The 14,528-nt window shown below is 42.0% G+C and overlaps 1 protein-coding gene across 1 annotated transcript in view; it reads left to right on the top strand.

The window, feature by feature from the left end:
* The first annotated feature begins 990 nt into the window (after nucleotides 1-990).
* Nucleotides 991-14,528, top strand: part of apc (APC regulator of WNT signaling pathway) — a 236,617-nt gene continuing 223,079 nt past the window's right edge. The window contains exon 1 of the mRNA XM_084325051.1: nucleotides 991-1,203. The gene's annotated coding sequence lies outside the window, so the exon portion shown is untranslated. The remainder of the gene's footprint in view (nucleotides 1,204-14,528) is intronic.

The following is a 14,528-nucleotide window of genomic DNA, read 5'->3' as shown; positions in this document are numbered from 1 at the left end:
TCATCTTTCCTTGTGACAATATTGTCACCCACTGTAACTGAGAAGCCGTCGGTCTTGCTGAGTTTGTTATTTGATCCGAAGAGAATGGACTCTGTTTTACCCATGTGTAATGATAGTTTGTTATCAGTGAGCCAGGTGCAGATTCTGCCTAGTTCAGAGCTGAGGGTTTTTTCAACTTGTAACTTGTCCCTGTCAGAGACCAGCAGGGCTGAGTCGTCCGCGAACAAGAACAAGTTGCAGTCACAAGCTGACGACAGATGTAATTGTATTGCCTATATCTATGTATTTCTTCTACTACCCTGCCCATACGTGTACCCCCCACGCTTCTATGACGCCCGAATTTCCCCAAGGGGATCAATTAATAAAGGAATATCTTATTATTATATATATTTTTTTGTTACTGCTATTCCTAGCACTATTTGGGCAACTTTACACAATTCCTGTTAGTCTATTGAAGACATTTGTAAGTTTAAAAAAAATTAATTGTTTTATATTTCTAATCAAGTACTCAAAACCATCATTTTTCAGCCTCAAGATTTCAGGCTGTTATGGCTCCACCCATAAGCACTTTGAGTGACAGTCAGTCCACACAGTCTGCACTGGTAGAGAGAGAGAGAGAGAGAGAGAGAGGGAGGGGGTGGGAGAGAGAGAGAGAGAGAGAGAGAGAGAGAGAGAGAGAGAAAAAAGACAGGCCGTTATTGACAAGGCCCCCTCTCTCCCTCCCTCTCTCTTCCCTCTCGGTGATGAGAGTCCGCACGGCAGCTTGTGGTTTTTTTTACCTTCCTTTCAATCTCCAGTTTGCGGGTGTGGCGCGCTGCAGGTACAATGCTAGAGACTGAAAAATGACATTTATAGTACATGTCACCTTTAACCAAAAAAAGGAAAACAGGATGAATCTGAAACGAACGACTCGTCCACGGGTCGCACATCAAGCCGGCCAGACTGACTGCTAGACAACATGGCGTAACGCGAAGAAGGAAGCGAAGCGGCCAGCAGAGAGAGAGAAGAAAATCGGAGGGAGGGAGAGAGAGAGAGACAAAAGAAAAAAAGTTTAATTTGACTTTTTAAAATAGTTTCTATAACGCTTCGGACAAGAATATGGACCGCGTCGGAAAGTTGTTTTCTATCTTTTAGCAGAGTGCCGCGCCGCTCCCACGCGCAGGTGACAGTTGGTGCTTCTTCATGTGGATCCAGGAGGACGAGGTAAGAAGAAGTAGAAGGTTCCAGAGCGAGTCCTGCTCCGGAGCCCGGCGCGTGAAGCCGCAGCGCTGCCACCGCCGTGGGGCTCCTGCTCCTCCATTGTCTCGTGCTTCACAGTTTACTGCTCACGCGCCGGGCTCTGGTTAACCCTTTCACCGCCGCACTACTACCAACACTGTTAACCCTTTCACCGCCGCACTACCAACCGGTTAACCCTTTCACTGCGACAACACACAGAACGTTAACCCTTTCACTGCCGCACTACCGACACGGTTAACTAGAGAGCCCAGCGCGTGCGCACTAGTGAGCAAACTGCCACCACTGTTTGGGGCTCCTCCATTGTCTCGTGCTTTGTTGGTTTTATATACACGGGGTTATGTGTATATATTTATTATACATGATAGCCCGTGTGATTTATTGTAGACGATGCTACAAACACAACGTAAACGTTCAAAAGATGAAAGTTATGCATTGTTCGTTGTTGGTTAGCTCGACTGCTAATGTCGTTGTTGCTGGGACAGGTTCTCTTTGTAGGAAAACAAAATAATGCAGCGAGAAAGAGCATAATAAAGACAAGTCACTTTTTTTGTCTGTGGATTTTGCCTGACAATAAGATGTAAAAACACAACAACAACAATAATAAACACTGATTTTGGGCCTCCCTGCCTGGTTATGTGTCAAAGCTGACTTCCCGAGAAGTGAAGTTGGGGAAGATGGAGAGTTGCTGTGATGGTATTTGTTTTGTTGTTGTTAGTCTGCTACTACATACACACTGCATCAGAGTTGGATCATCATGCTGTGGCTTTGGTTGATGTCAGTGTTACTAACATAATTGTGTTCTCTTATTTATCCATATCTGTCTGAATATACCTGCATAATACTCCTTTTTCTATACCTACTTATACATATAAACCAGTTTTTGTATAACTCTTGATAGTATGTACAATAATGCTGTATATACTGTGTGTATATATTTATCCACATCTGTCTGTACATACCTGCATATAATCCTTTTACATATCTGTAGATACTATATCTATATCTCCTTACCTACTCTTACTAGTAGTTATACCGCTGGCTACTACCATAGTGTCACTGTAGTAGTAATACTACAACTCTGTACATAGCACTATTACTCAGTAGTACTCATTTATATATCCCCCGGAGTCCGGTTTAATCACCTGTACATTGTATATTGCTGTGGCACTTTACTGTTACATTTTGCACTCTGGTTGGATGGCAAAATTTATTTCGTTGTACTGTACTTGTGCTGTATAATGAGACGATACATTTGAATCTAATCTAAGGTTTGGCCTATCTATGCGATGAGGTAGCAAGCGTCATGGCTATTATGTAGCAGGTTTTGAGAACGGGCTACTTTCAAGTGGGTGTTGTTGTTCTCCTGAAAGCAGACATGCTATGCATGAGTTTGGTTGTCCTAGCTTTGTGTTGCTCTACATGGCACTAACATTTGGTACAACATGGCACTAACATTGGGTACAACATGGCACTAACATTGGGTACAACATGGCACTAACATTGGGTACAACATGGCACTAACATGCTCCATTCCCTGTGCAGCTCAATGGGGACACTATCCTTGTTTGCGGTAGGGCCATGATTTCCATAACATTTTCTTACATGGTACTGTAAATTGCTTTGGATAGTGGTATCACCTTCTGTTGTGTTCAGGTGCACGCCAGGTGTCTAGTCGTCCACATGCAGGTTTATTCATGCAGCGGCCCCGCCTGGAATTGCAATTCATTCCACCAAATCGAATGCTTTTAAGACAAAGATCTGAACTGATGCCAAAGCAGGGGCTCTTAACACTTTCACTGCCCAAGGTTAATTCCTTATTAGTGCCTTGAATGCCCAAATCCGCTCCAATGTTAACTTAATATCGCCTAATCTATGTTTTAAATGTGTCTAATCTGCCCGTCGCTTATCAAAGACTCATTTTCCAGTCAACATTGTCAAGGCAGATTAAAAAACATTGCTTAATTTCCGTTTGATAGCAGTTTGAAAATCACTCGTTTTCGCGGAAAAAACTACCCATTCTATGATAATCGCCTTTTACTGGAATATTCCAGAACGTTGTCATTTGTCGGCCTATTTATGAATCGTTTTCAAATAAACGCTAGATGATCGATAGTATATGTGTGCGCACGCACGCTCGTGGCGCGAGCTGATAATCGCTGCTCTCATTTCCTGATGGCTTTTACTAGGGATGCACAGAAATTTCGGCCACCGAAAGTTTTCGGCCGAAAATGGCAAAAAATGGCCTTTCGGCTTTCGGCCGAAAGAGTTTTTTCACCGAAACAGAAACAACCTGTAACCTAATGCGTGTTGTTGTGATGATGTCGCACTGTCGGGAGTCGCGCTGTTTCTATGTAAACTCTGCGCGCAACGCGTCCAATAAATGCGTCTTTAACATCCTTATTTACTATATGCCCTTTCGCGGTTAATCACTGAGTGATCTAATATGCATATTCTTCAGAGCGAGAGGGGGGGGGGATAGTGTTTCTCACATTGATGCTGTCTGTCGTTGATAATATAATCTTTCTCGAGCTCGCGCGTCTACTGTGCCGAGTCAAGAGAGCGCATTCATCTGGGGACTAGAAAGGTGCGCTCAGTAGAGCACAGATGTCCGCCGCGGCAGCCAGAGAAAAGATGGAATTAATGTACTGTATGCATTCAGAAGTGCTGAATAAATGTTTTATGGACCCATAATAGTGATTATTTATTATTTAAGTTAAGTTTAGCCATAATCATATATTTTTCCATAATCATAATGTTCCACAACATTGGTAAAAAGAAATAGTTTTCTACTGTTTTCTATTTTCGGTATCGGTTTCGGCCAAGAATTTCCCATTCGGTGCATCCCTAATCATAATACACGGCCAAATCGTATCGATTATTGCGTTATGGCAGCGATCGCTACACACGGACGTGTGTCTAGAGTCCTGCAACAATATGCGAGTGGCCGGATGCATTTCGGAGACGCACCGAGATCAACTCGGCCATTTCCGGTTTGGCAACTCGCCGATCATCCACCAGGGGGCAGTATTGAAGCGTTGCAGACGGGGAGCGAAATTAACTTTTTGACTCACCGGCCAGTGGCGGGTAGATGGGAAGAGTCTACCCGCCAAGCATATTTCTTACCTGCCAAAATTTTTTTGATTAAAAAAAAATATATATATATTTTATATAAATTTTTTTTTAAAATAAAATATATATTATATAATCATACTTGTAGTTGTATTATCTGCGAGACATCGCCACCACGCAATAAGTCAAAATGCTTGCTATCTGCAAACAGCTCCACTGTGTATACTTGAGTAGCCTCCAGCTCCAGCAAGGATTCTCCGGCCCTGCAGCTAGACCCTATATTCAGCTAGACCCTACATTCAGCATGCAAGGATTCTCCGGCGATGCAGCTGGACCCTATTTTTAACGTTACGGTTATTTTGTCAAATCACATTCAACATGCCCTCAGCTAGAATACGCATTCAATCAATGTTATAAGACATTGATATCAGGAGCTATCTGTAGCTACTGCTAGCCCGGTAGATAACGTTAAGACAATTTAGTTTACTGGGACAGATCGATCTAACTTGAGCTAGCTAACGCAAGCTAGCTAACGAGGGAACGGAGGTATTATGCAGCTCATGGAGGTCCGATCTAGACTAGAGCAGACTGCTACCATTCTGAGAGCTTAACGTTAGCACTAGAGCTGCGGGCGAGCTGCTACCATTCTGAGAGCTTAACGTTAGCACTAGATGCTGCGGGCGAGCTGCTACCATTCTGAGAGCTTAACGTTAGCAGTGGCACTAGAGCTGCGGGCCGCTCTGTTGATACGAGCAGAAGCCAATAGTATCCCGCTGCAGGGCTGGCCCGGCTGGGCGGATATGACTCGTTGCCACGTTTTTTTTCAAAATAAGAATATCATACGAACCGAATGCTGCTAACTGCCGGAGCCATCGATATTATGACTCTAGCTGCGCTTGGGCCGGAAATGAGACCCGCACAGATTTTCAAAATAAGAGTATCGTTATGAACTACACGTCCACACGCCACACGGCGGGCAGGGCTCTCAGTGGCAAGCGCCAAAGGTAAAAACTGAGCGCCCCTGGCGGGCGGCAGGCTTTAATTTCGCCCCCTGGTTGCAGAGTTGTGCCGGCTCACACTGCATCAGACCAGGCTCCGTGAGGGAAATATGAATAACATGGCGAAAAAATGAAATATGATCTTAATAACGTCGTACGCCGTGGATTGGCAGAATTAGCATGAACTTGAAACACGTTGTACAACGTTTTTGGCGCAGGATGTGTTAAATGCAGCAAGAGAAGGAAGAAGCTTCAGTCGGAGGACATTCCAGGTGTTGGAAGCATCAATGGAAAAAGCAGTTTTTCCTAGTTCAGAGCAAACTCCAGCAACCATAAGAACCAGCCAACCAGCCAGTCATTTGAACGTGTAGAATAGCTTCCAAGATTTCATTCCAACAGTGTTGTGAATGTGATGTAACGGAGAAGTTTACCAATAATGGGCTTGTATTCATTCAATTACAGAATTACATGTAACCTGTAAAGTAGTAATGGTTGTAGTATACACCTTTTCAATAAAGGAATATCTTATCTTACTGAGCACAAGTAATGTAGAGCCTCTCCCAATCTTTACTATAATATATCTATCTATCAGAAAGTCTGATGGTATCTAACCAGATTATGGTCTTTATCTAACTGAGCCTCCCAAATTGGGAGTGATGATATGGGCTTCGTCTGGATAGACGTTTTTGCTCCTGTGCACGTTGTAATGGGGATGGACACGCGTCGGTTATCTCTGTGCATGTATTGTACACAGTCCCAATATTCCACTGTTCAAAATTACGTTAGGTATTCAACTAAAAGCGGGTGGGTTTTTGTTTGCGTCAACTGCATTGATTCAGCCTTGCGATTTTGCGTTTTCTTTCTGCCATGTTCAATAATTTGAAAACTTATTTATTTAACTAATACATGGAACAGTTGCAATTATGGCAATTTGTTGTTCGGTTAACCAAATCACATGTTTGTATGTTTGAGTTGAGAAAATAAACATTTCAAAACTATCACTAATCTTAGCATTTTCCAGAATAGGGGGCGAGCGCAAGAGGGGCTACGTTGTTTATAGTTCCTCTATGGGCTAAGTGTAGGCATGCCTTCTGGCCTGGGCATGTCCAACAAGTCATTCTGATTACATGCTTTGGGCCATGGATTCAGTGTCCGACCGTGTAAATGGATGATTTGAATCAGGTTGGGGAAATATTGTCCATGTAACCGCAGCTACTGAGAACACCCAGGGGAATTCTGTGTGTAGGAATACATTTTCTGTTTCAGAAGTTGAACAGAGATTGCTACTATAGAATCGAGCTTGTTTGTTTATATAAAAACTCGAGACGTTCTTTTGGTCCACAAAACCAGTTTCTCGTTCATTGTCTAATGGAGCAGCTCCAGACTTCATACTTGATCACATCATCACACGTTTGAGTCCTACTTCCCTGGCTTCTGCCTTTGGGAGGAGAGAGTAGCTCGAGTTCACGAGTACTGATTGAACCTTCTTAGACCTTGGAAGTATATTATTTGTATTCTCAATTTGGGGCGGTGTTCCCTTTTTTAACAATGGATGCTTCTGAATAGGTGTGGCCAAAATAATCATCACAATATTTTCTTTTACTACAGTACAAAACCAACTGGTAACACTTTAGGCCTAGTACTAATAATTAGGGATGCACCGATATGAAAATTGGCCACCGATACCTAGGGATGGGAATCGAAAACCGGTTCCCGTTGGGAACCGGTTCCTAATTGGCCGATGCCTGGAACCGTGTGGCTCCTGTGACTTTCGATTCCCTTAACGCTGCCAGGTTTTTCCTACAGTTGCGCGCGTTAGCATATAGCCATGGCAGACTGTATTTGATCCCTTAAGGGCTCGAAATTGCCTGGCTTTTGGTCATATGCTCCCGAAATGCTCCCGCTGTTTGGCTACTTCTATGTGAAGTGAAAACTACTTGAATGCTTTAGAACATAGTCATTGATTTAGTTTAGGTTGAGCTAAAATTAGCCGCGGAGCTATCGCTAGCTAACGTGAGCTAACGCTATTTAATCAAGCTCACAAAGAGAGATAAACAGCTGACAGCGGATAGTACAGGTACAAATACAATAAAACAGCGGGTGGGGACTGTTGTGTAAACATTGTACTCTTTAGTTCACATATAATAAGAGCCGGATTGTTTATTTACAAAGTCTCTACTCTGAGTCCGTCAGACAGGAAGTACCATGGTGCAACATACAAATGTGTCCGTGTAGCAACACAAGCCAATATCTACAGGACAGGGGCCCGGGGAGGGAGCTCTGTGTGTCTGTGTGTGTGTGTGTGTGTGTGAGACAGAAGTCAGAGGAATAACGACTGTTATTCAATAGATTAAATTAGTTTAAGAATAAAAAAATAAATACATTTTAAGAGAATCTCAAATACATTATTTTATTTAAGTGTAGGCTATAGTTAATGTTTTATTTTTTACAGTTTTTGTATTTTTCTGACATGGTAAATGGCTGCTTTTTTATATAGCGCTTTTATCCAAAGCGCTTTACAATTTGTTCCTTACATTTTACCCAATCACTCACACAACGACGGCGGAGGCAACCATGCAAGGTGCCAACCTGCTCATCGGGAGCAGTTAGGGGTTAAGTGTCTTGCTCAAGGACACATCGACACGCTGCCCGGGAGGAGCGGGAATCGAACCGGGAACCTCCGGATTGCCAGAAGACTGCTCTACCTCCCGAGCCACTGTCGCCCCTGACATGGGGGCTCAACAATAAATGACAATCAGAAATGTCAAGTTGCATGTTGTTATTCTAACCAGCTTAGTTCTGTTGCATTTCCAATTTATTTATTTAAATTATAAATTGATCAGGTATCGATAAGAGAATCGATAAAGAATCGAATCGATAAGCAGAATCGAATCGATAAGCAGAATCGATAATGGAATCGTATCGATAAAATCAATTCCCATCCCTACCGATACCGATACCGATTGTTCAACTAACACAATCGGCCGATACCGATACTGATACCGATACTTGTGGCAAAAAAGAAGTATTTGTAATTTTTTTAAATATTTTAATTAAAATTAAAAAAATTTAATATATATATTTTTTAATTAAACTACTGTATATTTGTATGTTTGTATTTGTAGGCCTCTTTACTTACTTAAAAAAAGGAAACATCAAGAAATATGTTTATGGTATTAATTCCACCATGCCATGTAGCACTATCCCTCTCCCAGTATCGTCTGGCGGCCTGCAGATGCATACTATTCTCTCAACCAGCGCTCTCAACCAATGCAATAGAACCATTTTGTTTGACAGTCGATTCGGCCAATTACGTCACACCGCTAGCACCCACCTCCTGCTGTTCTTACCACCAATCGGCAAGCGTTTATTCATTTTCTACTTCCGGGCATGCTGCCATTGATCTGCTTGCGAGAACCACAACAAGCTAATACGTTAGCTGCCCGCCGACCAGCGCTCCACAAGATGACCAAACGAGACACAATGATTTTACTGCAACAAATGTTATAATAAAACAAAGCCTTTCTATACATTTGTCTGGTTGAAAACTTTATTAACAGATTGCAGAATGGGTAGTTGGGTACGGAATGAGCAACGGAATGGAACTGAGCTATGAACGGAGTAATGCCTTGCTTACTTGCTATCTTCGGGTAAATAATATGCTGATGTTATTGAACGTGTAACACTAACTATATAACGTTAATGCCACAAAACGAATGTTTGTGTCATTTTAACAGCAGATACTTTTAGGGCTGGGCGATATGACGATATTATATAAATATCGGGTACAGTTCATTAACGATACACTTTTTTAACGTATCGTGGATATCGTGATGTTTTGCCCAAGAGGATTGTGTCGCGTCAATCTGGTCCACCCCGTTCAAACTTTTGAACAACGCCGCTCCCACACACACACTACTGCATCAAAGTTAGTTAGTACTTATGATTAACAAAGGCATTCGTTTTGTGGCATCAACATTATATAGTTACACGTTATATAGTTACACATCAGCGTATTTACCCAAACATAGCAACGTCCGATGACGACATAGATAGCAAGCGTTACTGACTGTTCATATCTCAGTCCGTGCCGAGTTGTGCGTGCCCATTCTGCGGTCTGTTAATAAAGTTTTCAATCAGACAGATGTATGGAAAGGCTTTTATTATAACATTTGTTGCAGTAAAATCATTATGCCTCGTTGTCATGCTGCGGTGCGCTAGTAATCACTCGTCGGCTGCGGTGAGCTGTTGTTGTTGTCTTGAGCTGAGCTCTCGTTAAAATCAAGGAGGGCATTCAGGAAGTAAAAAAAGAATAGCGCTGCTTGCCGATTGGTGCTAAGAACAGCAGGGCGGGTACAAGCGGTGTGACGTTAAAATCCTATTGATTGATTTAAAACTTTATTAACATATTGCAGAATGGGTACAGTACAGCTCAATACATACAATTGTTAAGGGGATGCAGACCAGCGAAAGACTTTCGTCTTGTTTACATCAGGGTCCCCCATTTTCAATTCATCATATTTCATATCTAAATCATATAATATCTCATTGCTAAATATATGCAATATATAATCTAATAATCCAATAATCTAAATCTAATATATAATATAAAAATGCTAAATGCATGGGTATTTTATTTTGTCTTTAATGTTAGCTTGCAAACTCAAATACTGTCTTGGTAAGCCTCATAATGAATTGTTTGGGGAAAAAAAGAAAAACATCGTGATGCGTATCGTGTATCGCCGAAAGGTCAGAAAATATCGTGATATCATATTTAGGCCATATCGCCCAGCCCTAGATACTTTCTTAAATGCCATCTTCCCGAGAGAGGGGTGTTGACGGGGAGCTGTGATGGGTTTGCTTGGTTGTGTTATTAATAGCATTGAACAGCTAACCGAAAGCTAGCGTTAACTAACGTTAAAGGTTTAGCCATAACGTTACCTTGGCTAAAGTTGGGGCTATTCATAATCCAGCAATAATGGCTGCAGACCTGCAAGCAAAGTACAGCAAGTTGGCAAAGGAGTATTCCAACGTAAATCACATTTTCACCAGTAACGTTAGTCTTCCGTCTCCCGGTAGCTCATGCTAGCTAACCTAGCTCACGTTAGCGTCGTCACTGAGCGACCACCTCGCGTACACAATTAATGACATGTTGCGGACAGCCATATCGGTGACAATGTTTAGCTTTTAGTGCCAAATGATAAGAGTCTGAAGCAGAGTCTCAAAAGAGAATGTTGAATATTTAGTAGTAACTTTGATGCAGTAGCTTGTGTGTGTGTGTGGGGGACTGGGGGCGGCGCCGTTGGCAGGACGCGACTGAATTTATCGGCTACTGCCATCGGCACATTCGAGCTTATAGGCCGATTGCAGTCAACAAGGCACTTATCGGCCGATACCGATACCCGACCGATACATCGGTGCACCCCTACTAATAATAGTACTAATAATAATGCATTTTATTTGTATAGCGCTTTTCAAGAACCCAAAGGCGCTGACAATAAGCAAAACAAATTAACAGAGAAACATAGAACCACATGGAATAAGCAACAGTATGAATACAGGCTATGGAGGGCTTTTGCACCCTTTTAAAGTATATTAGGCATAAAATAAAATAGTAGAATACATTTTATTTTATTACATGTAAAGGTCATCAGGAGTGTCAGAGTTATGAATATGAATTAAGTTAAGATAAGATAAGATATTCCTTTATTGATCCCCTTGGGGGAAATTCAGGCATCATAGCAGGAGGGGGGGGGGGGGGGGGGGGTACAGGTGCTAAAAACAAGCAGTGTAAACAATATAACAAATCAATATAATTAACTCTGGACATGTGCATATGGGCAACAAGGTGCGAGATGAGGGTATGTATGCCGTCTGTTATATTTGCCCTACAATAAATAGTTACAATATATAATCCAATAATCTAAATCTAATATATAATCAAAAAATGCTAAATATATGATCTGATGAAGTAGTATATTGTCCTTTTAGGTGGGAGTCAGTCAGCTACTAGGTTCCTAGTAGTTGGATGTCTGGCAGCAGTCCCTGCCCACTGTTGTGGAGCCTGATGGCCGCTGGTATGAAGGACTGGCCAAATTAGGTGCAGATTGTGGCGTCTTGGTGGCTCCCCATGATGGGAGCGTAGTGTAATAACAATGTACTGGGTTCCAATCCGGTCTAGGATCTTTGTTGCATGTCGCCCCCCTTCACTATAAAAGAAGGAAGGGTCATTACGTCACTGTGTAGCGTGTGAACGCACATCGGTGCCAAGTGTGGAAACGTTCAGTTCGCCGACATTGAGTTGAATGGGATCATCAGCCGTCTCCTTGTTTATGACCCATCATTTAAACAGGTTATTACCTCGGATGTCAGAATCATCTGCAATGTGTTGCATTGTTAACCAACTAACATTTGATATATTGGTTGATGTATATTTCCTCAGATAGTTGGTATATTTTGCTTCTCCTTGCATCTCCCATAGGCTTCAATACTAGAACTGGCACCAAGCAGAGCATAGAACGCTGGTGTTCTGATGTAATGACTCTTCCTTCTTTTATAGTTTCCTTGTCACTAACTGTCCTACTCCTAGTTCCTATCCAATAAAGCAGAAATGCCCTGAAAATATCTTAACTACTTAAGCATCGGGCAAAAATGGGGCTAGTTTTGCATAACATTGCATACCCAAACTAATTTGCGATTTATTATACTTTATACTTACAGCAGATGCATGAGTCTGGTCTCTTCTGAAAGGAAACATTCTGAACAAAGAAGAATCACTCTGAGTGCTAATGAAATAGAGTTTACAGAGGTTTGAACTCACTGAAGCAAAAGTTTAGCTTACTCGCATCTCTGTTTACTTGTTGCCAGATCAGATGCCTGTTTCTGAGTTCCAGCTGAGCGGTAGGAGCTGGAAAACATAACTGTTCCATATAGGGATGTCCCGATCACGTGATTTTCCGAAGAATTTCTTTTTTTATTCAACAAACATGACCATGTTCACGTCTTAAACTCATACTGAGGCCTTAGTCTTGGTTTTAAATTGCATATCATTATTCATTTATTTATTGTCACACAGAGCAGAAGAATTTTGCCAAAACAAACCAATAGTATCCAGCTGCAGAACGGCAGACCAGCCACACTCTCAGACCCAAACGCATTTCCTTTGATTTAATTATACATCAAATGATTTATGTCAAGGATTGCAATGCCTCGCTTGAATGAAGTTAACTTTTCACCTGGATAACGTCAACATTCAGGGTGAATGTAATGTGAGAAATTGGGATACAATTTTTTTTTTTTTTTTTTTTGATCGGATTGGGAAAGATCGGTATCGGTAGATACTCAAAATCACATGATCGGGAAGTCTTATTCCGTACTAGGGCTGCAACTAACGATTATTTTGGTAGTCGACTAATCTGTCGATTTCTTTTCGATTAGTCGATTATTTCTGTCACACCCTCCATCTCTGCTTCCTGTGGGCGCGGCTCCTTTTCAGGGCTCCAGTGCATGTTTTACCTCACATGCTCAAGTCTGCACACCTGTGAATGTCACCCTCCCTCTGCCTTAACACATCCTGCGCCATTCACGTTGTACGACGTGTTTCAAGTTCATGCGAAGTCTGCCAATCCACGGTGTACGACGTTATTGAGATCATATTTCATTTTTTCGCCATGTTATTCATAATTCCCTCACGGAGCCTGGGCTGATGCAGAGGGACTCGGCACAACTCTGCAACGCTTCAATACTGCCCCCTGGTGGATGATCGGCGAGTTGCCAAACCGGAAATGGACGAGTCAACCTTTTATGCCTATATCTCACGTTCTAGGAATTACTGCAGAAAACGATAAAAACATATTTATATTCTAGACGGTATTTTCGTATGAATGTATCAATGAAAAAGTCAAACGTTCCTACATCCTGAACGATAGATAATCGATGTTGAATGGGCAATAGTAATGTCAATTTAGCAATACAATTTAAAAAGTTATAGCCCTGCAAAGAAGGTGAACATCTCCATAGGCTTACAGTGCTGGCAGAGAATGGTATAAGATGCTCAAATTGCGTGGCAGGGAATGTGTTAACATGATCCCATAGCAAATTTAAATAAGGACTCATGAAACATTTGAATTTAGATCTGTATTTTAACAAATACAATAATCAATCAATGAAAACAAATGAAATTATACAAATTAAAGTGCAAGTTTAAATGTAAAGGTAATGTGCAAATAATGTTTTAAAAGTAGCAGCCTCTGCCCCAGCACTGTGGTTCTGATGGGGCTGTTAACCTGGTCCAGGAGGGTGACGTGGATCCACTCACCACTAGGCTCCACCATCTCCAACAGCTGTAAGGGAGGAGTGGAGGATCAGTCAGATCAGACAGACTTCTAGGTCTTTTGTTTGCTGTGTGTGAGTGAGAGGAGCTGTGTGTGTGTATCTTACTCTGATCTCCTGCAGGGAGACAGCATCCATAAAGGAACCCGTGATTGCATTGCTATATAGCAAACTTATAAATCATCAGATATAAGATAGCTAGCACTAACGTTCCCTGTCTCTGCAGTCTTAGCCCAAAAAGTTCAACTTTTTTCAACTGAGAAAAAAAAGCAGCCTAGTCTAGACCACGGCGCTATATAGACAGTGGACGGTTTTTAATGTTAGCTAACGTTACATAGTTGGTGGACACGCAGCCTCAACAACATATTAACTGAAATAGCGTTCGCTTAGCAAGCATTATCCATGAGACATTCTGTTTTCCAACATGTAAGCTAAAACGTACCCATGATCGGAGTAGCTGTCATCACGGTTCCAGGGCGCTTGCTCGTGCATCACTGCTTTCTTCTTCTTTGTCGTTAGTACACAGAATGCAGTCATGGCAGACAAGGGAAATGATACTGCCCCAGCACTTCCTGTGGTGCATTTGCGCAGTTTTGAATGACCGTTACCGGCTCTGTTTTTATACGACGCATCGACACAAAAATTCCGCGTTGACGAATTTTTATGATCGACGTCGTCGATTATGTCGACTAATCGTTGCAGCCCTATTTGGTACAGGTTTAAAGTTGATAACAATCCCACGGAAAATTAGTTTTACATTTTTTATTTTTGTGTACCGGTGTTAATTCGGCATGATTATCCAAAATGCCCGTCCTCTGCCATTGATTCCGAGGCGCTAGTCAAAACCAAGAACTTCCCCGGCTTCTTCTTTGTCTTTCTCGTTGCAATCAG

Source organism: Notolepis coatsorum (genome assembly GCF_963971535.1).
Source record: "Notolepis coatsorum genome assembly, chromosome: 11".
Taxonomy (NCBI): Eukaryota; Metazoa; Chordata; class Actinopteri; order Aulopiformes; family Paralepididae; genus Notolepis; species Notolepis coatsorum.
Note: the sequence above shows the minus strand (reverse complement) of the source record. Positions and strands in the feature narration are given on the sequence as shown.